This window comes from Scyliorhinus canicula, chromosome 4 (assembly GCF_902713615.1).
Source record: "Scyliorhinus canicula chromosome 4, sScyCan1.1, whole genome shotgun sequence".
In the NCBI taxonomy this organism is placed as follows: Eukaryota; Metazoa; Chordata; class Chondrichthyes; order Carcharhiniformes; family Scyliorhinidae; genus Scyliorhinus; species Scyliorhinus canicula.
Window position 1 is genome coordinate 70,704,027 of NC_052149.1, and position 12,943 is coordinate 70,716,969.

Below are 12,943 nucleotides of genomic sequence, written 5' to 3' on the forward strand. Positions count from 1 at the left end.
ATGCCTGGTCCACGTTTGTGTTGGCCAGTGCTAAATAGCGCCATGGTGAGGTCTCCTAGGCAGGGGTGTTCATTCCCAGGCCTCGGGAGAAGTGGGCGCTGACATATTGAAATTAGCCTAATGGCTCACTTAAATATGTTGATCTGGATCTCGCCCAGTGAGGGTGAGATCCAGATCGCTACGTCTCGCAAACCCGCGTGAGATATTGCGAGACGTCCTGAGCACCGCAAATCTCTAGGGAGGCCTCTCGTGAGATTTCATTGAGTCAGAGGTGACGAAGCTGTTCGATCACACCCTAAATGTTCACTTTTACTTTGGGCGCGATTTTCCGGAAAGATTTCTAAGTGTTGTAATGAGCGGTAACTGCCGTGAACTTCCCGCCGCTCCGCCCAGCGAGGCCAGCAATGATATTCAACTTTAATTGGTCCACTTAAGGAGACCCCATGGGCTTCTTGCTGCAAATGAAGGCTCGCCAGCTGATTCGCTGGCACTGTGCTCTTGTCAGCCCTCCGCTAACAAGGTCGAGCAGCACTTAAACAGCTCTTGCTCAACCAACTCCACAACAATGGTGCCCAGGAGACCGGATCCTAGACGCAGTGGAGGCGAGGAGGGATAGTCTGTTGCCCCGAGGGTCCCGGAGGGTCAGTCACAGGGCTGCCTGGGACGAGGTGGCAGCGGCTGTGAGCGCTGGGAGTGAGACCAGGACAACTGGCCTCCATTGTCGGAAAAAAACGACCTACATCGGGCAGCATGAGTGAGTCGACACTAACCACTCCCCACCCCCCGAGACCTTTCTGCCCCCACGCGAGCATCCACCCCCCCCCCAACTCCCTTCAACCCCCAACTCTCACTCCACCCCCTTTGCCTTCAATCCCTCCCAACCCTTCCTTCACATTCTCCTCCCACCACTGTGAACCACCCATGTGACTAATGATGCCCTCTCTTTGTCTCCCCCGGAAAAGTTCTCCCACAACCCTCAGGAGATGGCCCAGGTCGCCGGTGGGGTACTGGACATAACAATTCTCACCACCTTCGAGGAGCAGACCCTGGATGTGACTGGGGTCGCTGAGGACAGAGCGGTCAACCATGCGGAGGCTGGCGGATGCCACAGAGGTGAGGAACCACTGGGCCCCACCCGGGGGACCTGTCAAGCGTGAGTTGTTATTGCCTTACTGACTGACCCATTCCTCCCACTGACCACATGTCCATTCTACCGCAGGTCCTCCAGCCGACACCGCTGACACATCCTGGGTGGCTCCCTCTCCAGCCTCCCAGAGAACACCTCAGAGGGGAGCTTCGAGGATGCCACCATAATAGTCGCATCACAGCTGACATCCACACCCTTCACCATGCCAGATTCATGCATCTCGGTGGGAAATGTTCGTGGTCAAGCCTCTGGGGCACAATCTGGTGAGCACCACACAGGTGGATGCAGGAACTCCCAGACGAGACAGCAGTCACGGGTCTGCTGGATCCCAGGACCCAGCTGGGTCCCAGCCTGACGCTGAATCTATGGAACATATAATCCCGGAGCTGATGGAGACGATAGGGAGTGGTCAGGACATTCAGAGGGAGATGTCAGCAACACTCCAGCAGATCCATGGCCGATTGGAGGCGTTCCAGAGGCTATGGGTGCTGGAGGTATTGCCGGCAATGCATGGCACTGCTAGAGTGGTGACCACAGTGGAGAGCCTGGTGCACGACGTCAGCACCATCAGTGAAAGTGTCCAAGGCGTCGCTCAGTCAGTGAAGGCCATGGCTGAGGGTCTCGGCAGAATATCCACCTCGCTGGAGGATGTGACATAGTACCATGCTGACCTTGATGAGATTCTGTGGGACATTCATAGAATTTACAGTGCAGAAGGAGGCCATTCGGCCCATCAGGTCCGCACCGGCTCCTGGAAAGAGCACCCTACCCAAGGTCAACACCTCCACCCTATCTCCATAACCTAGTAACCCCACCCAACACTAAGGGCAATTTTGGATACTAAGGGCAATTTAGCACGGCCAATCCACCTAACCTGCACATCTTTGGACTGTGGGAGGAAACCGGAGCACCCGGAGGAAACCCACGCACACACGGAGAGGATGTGCAGACTCCGCACAGACAGTGACCCAAGCCGGAATCGAACATGGGACCCTGGAGCTGTGAGGCAATTGTGCTATCCACAATGCTACCGTGCTGCCTTGGCATGTCCCGCTCTCAGGTGGGTACGGCCAAACCGCTGTGGAGCTTGTCCCAGTCACAAGTGGGCATGGATGAGGCGCTGCAGAGCATGTCCCAGTCACTGAGGAACATAGCCGAGTGCGTCAACACTATGGTACGGACTAAAGGGAACCGCCAGGGCTGACAGAACCAGATGACGCAGGGGCATCCGGGGCTTGAACCAGCTGCCCTCGTCCGAAGATGAACCCCAGGTCTCTATGGGCACCGAGCAGGAGGAGGGGGCGCAGAATGCCAATCCGGCCTGTCCCATGGAGTGGCGACAGTGGCCACCAGCTCCCCTGAGTTCCACCCCTCTGACGAAGCCGCGTCATACAGCCAGCACGTGGAATAGGGCGGCACGGCTGTGCATGTGCCGCAGAAATGAGCTGGGAGAGTCCCAGAGCCTCCAGAGGAAGCCCACCAGGGGCATTGAGGGCCACGGGATGAGGTAAGCAGCTGGCTGCCTCCACCTCTGATGTGCATTCTGGGGACACACCTAGACGTAGCTGTAGAGCTAGGAAGGCAAAGAACATTGAGGATCGCTGAGGACACTGGGGGAGGGGGTGGGAGTGGGGTAGGTAGGGGGTGAGGGAAGTGGGTAGAGGGGGGCAGCACCATCAGGAGAGTGGGGAATTGTTCCACACAAATAACACCCTTGTGCACAACCAGTATGATGCCTCAGTCAATGTCTTCCGCAATGCAGGCCGATCTCTGAACCCTTGGCCCATCTTTCTACACATACCCTGCCTGGGCTCACCGCGTACCTATGGTGGATGTGAGCCAGCACTCAGCAGACAGGCAGGGGTCAGACTATGGCAATGATTGAGGAGCACAGGCGCTCAACTCCCTGCTGGATATCATCACCCCTCCAGTGACCCGCTGACGGTGCTGACACAGTCCCAGCACCCTGGAGTGCAGTAACACATCCTGAGAGGGTGGGAAATGGAGGTGTGGGGTGGGTAAGGTAGCATTGATGGACCAGGCCATGTCCTAGGTGAACTGAGCTAGTATGAAGGCCTCTCTGGCCCTCCGGGCTTGCCGGACCTTCGCCGCAACACTGTCCTGCATCCTCTGGCTGGTCCTCCGGTTCTTCCCTGAGCAGTGCTGGTCCGGCGTCATCTCCTCATCCCCGTCTCCTCCTCCTCCTCTTCGGAGATGGCCACATGTTCCTCATCACCAACCTTCAGCTCGTTGCCCTGCATCTATGCAAGGGCACAGCAGACCATTACAAAGCAGGCCACCATCCAGGTGATGTGCACCGCTGGAGCAATTGAGTCATTGGAACCAAATCTTGCGGAGTCCGATGCACCGCTCTATCACAGCTCGGGTGGCCACATGGGTCTCGTTGAAGCAGGTCTCCACTTCGGTCGCAGGCCTCCATACTGGCACCATTAGCCAGGTCCTCAGCGGGTACCCCTTATCCCCAAAGAGCCAGCTGCCCATCCTGGGGTGGTCCTCGAAGAGGCCGGGGATGACCGACTACCCCAGGATGCAGGTGTGGTGGAAGCTACCCAGGAAACGTGCACACACGTGCATGATCTTCATCTGGTGGTCACACATGAACTGGATGTTGAGGGAGTAGAACCCCTTTCTGTTAACGTAGGGCACCCCCAGATGGCCCGGTGAGCGCAGGGCCACATGTGTGGTATCGATTAGTCCCTGAACCTGGGGCATCCCGTCAATGGCGGAGAAACTGCTGCCATCTTGCTGGGCTTTTTCCATGTCAAAGTTAATTTAATTCTATGCCCGGGCAAACAGGGCATCCGTGACCTGTCGGAAGCACCTTTGGGCTGTGGCCTGTGAGATACCGCACAGGTGCCTTCTGGGTCCTTGGATTGATACCGAGGCATAAAGGTTCAGAGCTGTGGTGACCTTGACGACCACCATGGGCGGGTGTCCTCCTCTTTTATATGGTACCAAGTCCACGAGGACATGGCACTGGTGCCACACCATCTCCTTGTTGAGGTGGAGCCTCCTGTGGCACGTGCTGTCCGTCATCTGTTCAAACGACAAGCAATGCCTGTACACCCAGGGCCGTCGCAGTACTCCCCCTCTGGGTTCCTTCCTAGCCTGATGGGCGGACAGGTCCTCAGGTTGTGGGACGGAGTCCGGCACATGGGCCATTGCCTCGAGAATCTGCAGATGCTGCTGCTGCTGCGGGGCTCCCACCCTGGGATCCTCCATTCCGCCATTGATCCCCCCCCCCCCCATCCCGGAAACCCCTGTCCAAGCACCCTGACCGTAGCAGGTCCCACTCACCGGACACCAGACCATGTACCCCGGACACCAGCATATAACGTCACCTGGGCCAGACACTGTTCCCCTCTCTGTGGTATATACCCACTCTCCTGCCATGGACATCACCCCGGAGCCTTGTCTCATCCCCTGGATGTTCGGATGTTGGCTACTGCATGCGTGGTGGTGCCTCCCACAGTGTTCAAGCACAGTGTCCAGGATCAAGGTCTGATTAGAATGCTAGGCAATGACTCCCACATGCCACATGGCCTGCCCACCCATGGAAATTCACTTGGGTTGTGTGAAGTACTCACTTAACCATGATTGCGAATTCCCTATTAGTAATAGATTAGCTGCATAGCCAGAGTCCTCGGCGGTCGGTGGGGGATATGGGTAGTCGGTGGGGCAGATGGACAAGGACAAGGGTTGCCCCAGTAATGGGTACACATGATCCACGGGTTGCCATAGCGGAGCACACGTGGTTGTTCCTCCGGTTGCTCCCCCAGCAACCCCCCCCCCCTCCCATGGTGGCCCATCCCTGTGGAGGGTCCCCCACTCCCAGCCGACTGTCCCCTACCTCCCGCCAAGCAGTGGGGCAGCAAACCCAGCACCCTAGGTTATTTGCCTGTGAGCAAAGATGGCTACTTATCTACTCAGCTCCCCACTGAACCTTCTGCCAGGTTCATGTTTTTAAAAACGGCTCTAGCATGACTACTTGCTGGGGAGGCCACTGAATGAGGGGAGGCTGTTGGATGTGGGGTGACTCCTGTTAATTGTATGGTAATAGGCCTTAAGTTAGTTTCTTGTCACGCTACAGCGAGATCCCGATTTCGCCTGGGGGAGCGGGCCGGTTGCATTGCAAATTGTTTGGCACATGGCATGATTCTCGTTTTTGGCCCCTCCCGCTATTCCCTCGTTTAGCTCAGGCGAGAGCGTAACGAGTCCGGAGAATCCTGGCCTGTGAGTTTACTGTCTAAGTAAAATATTAATTGCCAAAAGGAAAGCCTGGGTGATGTGAGGCGTAAAGGCTTCTGTTTGGATTGGATTAGATTGGATTTGTTTATTGTCACGTGTACCGAGGTACAGTGAAAAGTATTTTTCTGCGAGCAGCTCAACAGATCATTAAGCACATGGAAAGAAAAGAAAAAAAATACATAATAGGGCAACACGGGGTATACAATGTAACTACATAAGCACCGGGATCGGATGAAGCATACAGGGGTGTAGTGTCAATGAGGTCAGTCCATAGGAGGGTCATTTAAGAGTCTGGTGACAGTGGGGAAGAAGCTGTTTCTGAGTCTGTTCGTGTGTGTGTTCAGACTTCTGTATCTCCTGCCCGATGGAAGAAGTTGGAAGAGTGAGTAAGCCGGGTGGGAGGGGTCTTTGATTATGCTGCCCGCTTTCCCTAGGCAGCGGGAGGTGTAGATGGAGTCAATGGATGGGAGGCAGGTTTGTGTGATGGACTGGGCTGTGTTCACGACTCTCGGAAGTTTCTTGCGGTCCTGGGCCGAGCAGTTGCATACCAGGCTATGATGCAGCCAGATAGGATGCTTTCTATGATGCATCTGTAAAAGTTGGTCAGGGTTATCATAGAATTTACAGTGCAGAAGGAGGCCATTGGGACCATCGAGTCTGCACCGGCTCTTGGAAAGAGCACCCTACCCAAGGTCCACACCTCCACCCTATCCCCATAACCCAGTAACCCCACCCAACACTAAGGGCAATTTTGGACAATAAGGGCAATTTTAGCACGGCCAATCCACCTAACCTGCACATCTTTGGACTGTGGGAGGAAACCGGAGCACCCGGAGGAAACCCACGCACACACGGGGAGAATGTGCAGACTCCGCATAGACAGACAGTGACCCAAGCCGGGAATCGAACCTGGGACCCTGGAGCTGTGAAGCAATTGTGCTAACCACAATGCTACCATGCTGCCCACTAATGTGGATATGCCGAATTTCCTTAGTTTACTGAGGACGTATAGGCGCTGTTGTACTTTATTGGTGGTAGCGTCAATGTGGGTGGACCAGGACAGATTTTTGGAGATGTGCACCCCTAGAAATTTGAAACTGCTAACCATCTCCACCTCAGCCCCGTTGATGCTGACAGGGGTGTGTACAGTACTTTGCTTCCTGAAGTCAATGACCAGCTCTTTAGTTCTGCTGGCATTAAGGGAGAGATTGTTGTCGCTGCCCCATTCAACTAGGTTCTCTAGGTTTTCACAACATAAAATCAACAGCGTTTACCTTTGATTGGAAGGGAAGGGTTTTGTGATATCATAGAACATAGAACATAGAGAAATACAGCACAGAACAGGCCCTTCGGCCCACGATGTTGTGCCGAACTTTTGTCCTAGTTTAATCATAGTGTCCAAAATTCTATGATAATCTAAGGGCAATTTATCATGGCCAATCCACCCAATCTGCACATCTTTGGACTGTGGGAGGAAACCGGAGCACCCGGAGGAAACCCATGCAAACACGGGGAGGACGTGCAGACTCCACACAGACAGTGACCCAAGCCGGAATCGAACCTGGGACCCTGGAGCTGTGAAGCAATTATGCTATCCACAATGCTACCGTGCTGCCCTTAAGAACAAATTAATCTACACTCCATTATTCTACCATAATCCATGTACCTATCCAATAGCCGCTTGAAGGTCCCTAATATTTCCGACTCAACTACTTCCGCAGGCAGTGCATTCCATGCCCCCACTACTCTCTGGGTAAAGAACCTACCTCTGACATCCCCCCCATATCTTCCACCATTCACCTTAAATTTATGTCCCCTTGTAATGGTTTGTTCCACCCGGGGAAAAAGTCTCTGACTGTCTACTCTATCTATTCCCCTGATCATCTTATAAACCTCTATCAAGTCGCCCCTCATCCTTCTCCGTTCTAATGAGAAAAGGCCTAGCACCCTCAACCTTTCCTCCTAAGACCTACTCTCCATTCCAGGTAACATCCTGGTAATTCTCCTTTGCACCTTTTCCAAAGCTTCCACATCCTTCCTAAAATGAGGTGACCAGAACTGCACACAGTACTCCAAATGTGGCCTTACCAAGGTTTTGTACAACTGCATCATCACCTCACGGCTATTAAACTCTGTAATGAACTCCAATTGGCTTTATTGGTTGGCCAATTGGAGTATGAGCTCCCTCAATGATAGCTCATTGAGGAGGCCCATATAATCACCTGTGTAGGCTTTGTGAGCCGGTCTTAAGTTGACTGGACTGCTAGCAGCACTGTTTGTAGCTGCTCCTGTAATATCGTTATTGTAAATAAATATTGGTATGGTGACAGAACTCCTGCCTCCCGTGGATTACTACAAACTCAATCCCTCTGTTAATGAACGCTAGCACACCATAGGCCTCCTTCACAGCTCTATCCACTTGAGTGGCAACTTTCAAAGATCTATGAGCATAGACCTCAAGATCTCTCTGCTCCTCTACATTACCAAGAACCCTACCGTTAACCCTGTATTCCGCATTCATATTTGTCCTTCAAAAATGGACAACCTCACAATTGTCAGGGTTAAACTCCATCTGCCACTTCTCAGCCCACCTCTGCATCCTATCTATGTCTCTATGCAGCCGACAACAGCCCTCCTCACTACCCACAACTCTACCAATCTTCGTATCATCTGCAAATTTACTGACCCACCCTTCAACTCCCTCATCCAAGTCGTTAATGAAAATCACAAACAACAGAGGACCCAGAACTGATCCCTGCGGTACGCCACTGATAACTGGGCTCCAGGCTGAATATTTGCCATCCACCACCACTCTCTGACTTCTATTGGTTAGCCAGTTCGTTATCCAACTGGCCAAATGTCCCACTATCCCATGCCTCCTTACTTTCTGCATAAGCCTACCATGGGGAAGCTTATCAAATGCCTTACTAAAATCCATGTACACTACAACCACTGCTTTACCTTCATCCACATGCTTGGTTACCTCCTCAAAGAAGTCAAAAAGACTTGTAAGGCAACACCTACCCGCCACAAATCCGTGCTGACTATCCCTAATCAAGCAGTGTCTTTCCAAATGCTCAGAAATCCTATCCCTCAGTACCCTTTCCATTACTTTGCCTACCACCGAAGTAAGACTAATTGGCCTGTAATTCCCAGGGTTATCCCTATTCCCTTTTTTGAACAGGGGCACGACATTCGGCACTCTCTAATCCCCTGGCACCACCCCTGTTGACAGTGAGGACGAAAAGATCATTGCCAACTGCTCTGCAATTTCATTTCTTGCATCCCATAGAATCCTTGGATATATCCCGTCAGGCCCGGGGGACTTGTCTATCCTCAGGTTTTTCAAAACGCCCAACACATCTTCCTTTCTAACAAGTATCTCCTCGAGCTTACCAGTCTGTTTCACACTGTCCTCTCCGACAATATGGCCCCTCTCGTTTGTAAATACTGAAGAAAAGTACTAGTTCAAGACCTCTCCTATCTCTTCAGACTCAATACCCAATCTCCCGCTACTGTCCTTGATCGGACCTACCCTCGCTCTAGTCATTCTCATATTTCTCACATATGTGTAAAAGGCCTTGGGGTTTTCCTTGATCCTACCTGCCAAAGATTTTTCATGCCCTCTCTTAGCTCTCCTAATCCCTTTCTTCAGTTCCCTCCTAGCTATCTTGTATCCCTCCAGCGCCCTGTCTGAACCTTGTTTCCTCAGCCTTACATAAGTCTCCTTCTTCCTCTTAACAAGGCATTCAATCTCTCTTGTCAACTGTGGTTCCCTCACTTGACCATCTCTTCCCTGCCTGACAGGGACATACATATCAAAGACACGTAGTACCTGTTCCTTGAACAAGTTCCACATTTCATTTGTGTCCTTTCCTGACAGCCTATGTTTCCAACTTATGCAATTCAATTCCTGTCTGACAGCATTGTATTTACCCTTCCCCCAGTTGTAAACCTTACCCTGTTGCACGCACCAATCCCTCTCCATTACTAAAGTGAAAGTCACAGAATTGTGGTCACTACCTCCAAAATGTTCCCCCACTAACAAATCTATCACCTGCCCTGGTTCATTACCAAGTACCAAATCCAATGTGTCTGGTCGGACAATCTACATACTGTGTTAGAAAAGCTTCTTGGACACACTGCACAAACACCACCCAATCCAAACTATTTGAGCTAAAGAGTTTCCACGCAATGTTTGGGAAGTTGAAGTCACCCATGACTACTACCGTGTGACTTCTGCACCTTTCCAAAATCTGTTTCTCAATCTGTTCCTCCACATCTCTGTTGCTATTGGGAGGCCTATAGAAAACTCCCAACAAGGTGACTGCTCCCTTCCTATTTTTGACTTCAACCCATACTACTTCAGTAGACAGATCCTCCTCGAACTGCCTTTCTGCAATTGTTATACTATCTCTAATTAACAATGCCCCCCCCCCCCCCCCACCTCTTTTACCATCCTCCCTAATCTTGTTGAAACATCTATAACCAGGGACCTCCAACAACCATTTCTGCCCCTCTTCTATCCAAGTTTCTGTGATGGCCACCACATCGTAGTCCCAAGTACCAATCCATGCCTTAAGTTCACCCACCTTATTCCTGATGCTTCTTGCGTTGAAGTATACACACTTCAACCCATCTCCTTGCCTGCAAGTACTCTCCTTTGTCAGTTTTACCTGCCCCACTGTGTCACTACACGCTTTGGCGTCCTGAATATTGGCTTCCTTAGTTGCTGGACTACAAATCCGGTTCCTATTCCCCTGCCAAATTAGTTTAAAACCTCCCTCTGAGGATATTAGTGCCCCTCTGGTTCAGATGCAACCCGTCCTGCTTGTACAGGTCCCACCTTCCCCAGAATGTGTTCCAATTATCCAAATACCTGAAGCCCTCCCTCCTACACCATTCCTGCAGCCACGTGTTCAACTGCACTCTCTCCCTATTCTTAGCCTCGCTATCACGTGGCACCGGCAACAAACCAGAGATGACAACTCTGTCTGCCCTGGCCTTTAAATACCAGCCTAACTCCCTAAACTTGTTTATTACCTCCACACCCCTTTTCCTACCTACGTCATTGGTACCAATGTGCACCACGACTTCTGGCTTCTCATCCTCCCCTTCAGGATCCTGAAGATACGATCCGAGACTTCCCTAGCCCTGGCACCCGGGAGGCAACATACCTTCCGGAGTCTCGCTCGCGACCACAGAATCTCCTATCTATTCCCCTAACCATTGAATCTCCTATTACTATTGCTTTTCTATTCTCCCCCTTCCCTTCTGAGCCCCAGAGCCAGACTCACTGCCAGAGACCTGGCTGCTAGGGTCGTCCCCCGGTCATCCCCCCAACAGCATCCAAAACGGTATACTTGTTTTGCAGGGGAACGGCCACGAGGGATCCCTGCACTGTCTGCCCGTTTGTTTTCTTTCCCCTGACTGTAACCCAGCTACTCTTGTCCAGTACCTTGGGTGTGGCTACCTCCCTGTAACTCTTCTCGATAACCCCCTCTGCCTCCCAGATGATCTGAAGTTCATCCAGCCCCAGCTCCAGTTCCCTAACACGGTCTCTGAGGAGCTGGAGTTGGGTGCACTTCCCGCAGGTATAGTCAGCGGGGACACCGGTGGTATCCCTCACCACCCACATCCTACAGGAGGAGCATGCAACTGCCCTAGCCTCCATCCCCTCTTACTTTACAGAATATAGCTGCCCTGTGGACCAACTGAACCTCCGCCCTCCGATTCTGCTCCCAGTCAGATGCACTCTGTAAACTCCTGGCTCCCTTCTCGCTCTTTGCGGAAATGAAATGAAAGGAGTACCTTGCTCCCTCCTCACCTAACTCCCTCAGTCACCAAACTCTGACTATAGCACTCAAATGCACCAAGTTCAGCACTCCAGTGCAAAATCCTAATAGGTGATATAATAATGCTTACTCAATCTGGGTAACACTTAGGAACCATAATTAGTCTCAACGCTCCTGGAGGGGGAAAGGAAAAATGGTTCCTGCTCTTTGCTATCCGGTGACCCCTGATGTGTGGAATGAGGGTCAGTTCTAATTTTTTAAAATTACTTTATCAGAGTTACAAAGCCAGAACTCAGAATGTGTACACCTCATCTGCATTTGATTTCCCTACTGTAGAAAAGAATCTATGAGGAGCTCACGCAGCATGCTGATTTTTGGTACATGCAAATCAATGATTTACATAGAATGAGGGTTTGGAACCTTAGCCTGTGGTGTGAAAGGACTTTGGTCCTCTGATCTTCCCATTCATAATTTAACCAGAAAAAATTGAGAAAGGGTGTATCTAAGGGGATATTCTCATCAATCATGCAATGTAAATACAATGCAACATTAAAGCTGCTTGTAGATTATTCCAAAGTACAAATAGTCAGAGGTAAAAGTGACCAAAGCTAAATATTTGATGGCTTAAAGCAATTAAGTAATTTAAAATATCAAGATATCTTTTTCAATCCTTCCAGACTGTTTAGCTTACATCTGGAGACTTCTTAGACACAGGTGTTTACTCATTTGCTTCTTCACATTTCTCCATTATTGGTACCAAGGGAGAAATTACCGCAATGAATTAAAGCACGATGATTACACTGAGAAAATCAAAGTTTGTTGGAGGCCAGGTAGGTATGGAAGACAAATGTTTCAAAGAGGAGATTTGAAGAAATTTCAGTTTAATTTCATACCTCAATGATTCAGAAGAAATGATATTGAATTCATGTTTAATGTAAAAGCAGTTCAGCTTAATGTATCGTGCACCATGATGTCAGTATGTACTAAAAATTGTATTAATAAAACTCCTACTTTGTTATTTAAATATTAGACAATTGAAGTCTACGTAGGGAAGTTGATATTTGTTGAAGCTAATATATTAATTTTGCAGGAATGGCAAATATGATTTTAGAAATTAAAATACTAAGGGTAATTCATTTGCAGAGCTTCTGAGCATTGTTATCCTTTCATACTGGCTCTGTTGAGCTCACTGTTCAGCGTGCTGCAAAGCCGGGAATGCCGCAGATTTGACTCTTGGTTTTTGGTGAATTACCTAGTCTCAGCTGGGTCAAGATGAAGACGACAATTGACCATGACCACAGCTTTTCCAAACTGGTAAGAGGTAGTTATTAGCAGATTGATCAACTGGGTGTTTGGGTTAAGATAAGGTGTTTTTAAAGCTCTATCTCTGCACTTTTATCTCCACTTTTATCTCCATATCTCCATACTTCCAAAAGTATGTTATGATAGATTATGATATCACCATAGTAGTGCAATATTGTACTACAAGCACAACAGGGCACAAAGTAGCTGATTTTAGGCACCTTCAACCAGCTTGGATCATTTACCACCTCAATTATGTTGGCATTCTTGAAACATAAAAGGCTAGAAAGAGTCAACAGATCAGGCAGAAGATTTTTGTTTGATCAGCACTTACTGTGTCTTTTAATGTGTTGTTCTACTTCACTTCAATTTCATAGAACACTTGTACTAACCTTGATTTGGAAATAGAATCCTTCCTAATGTTGCCAAA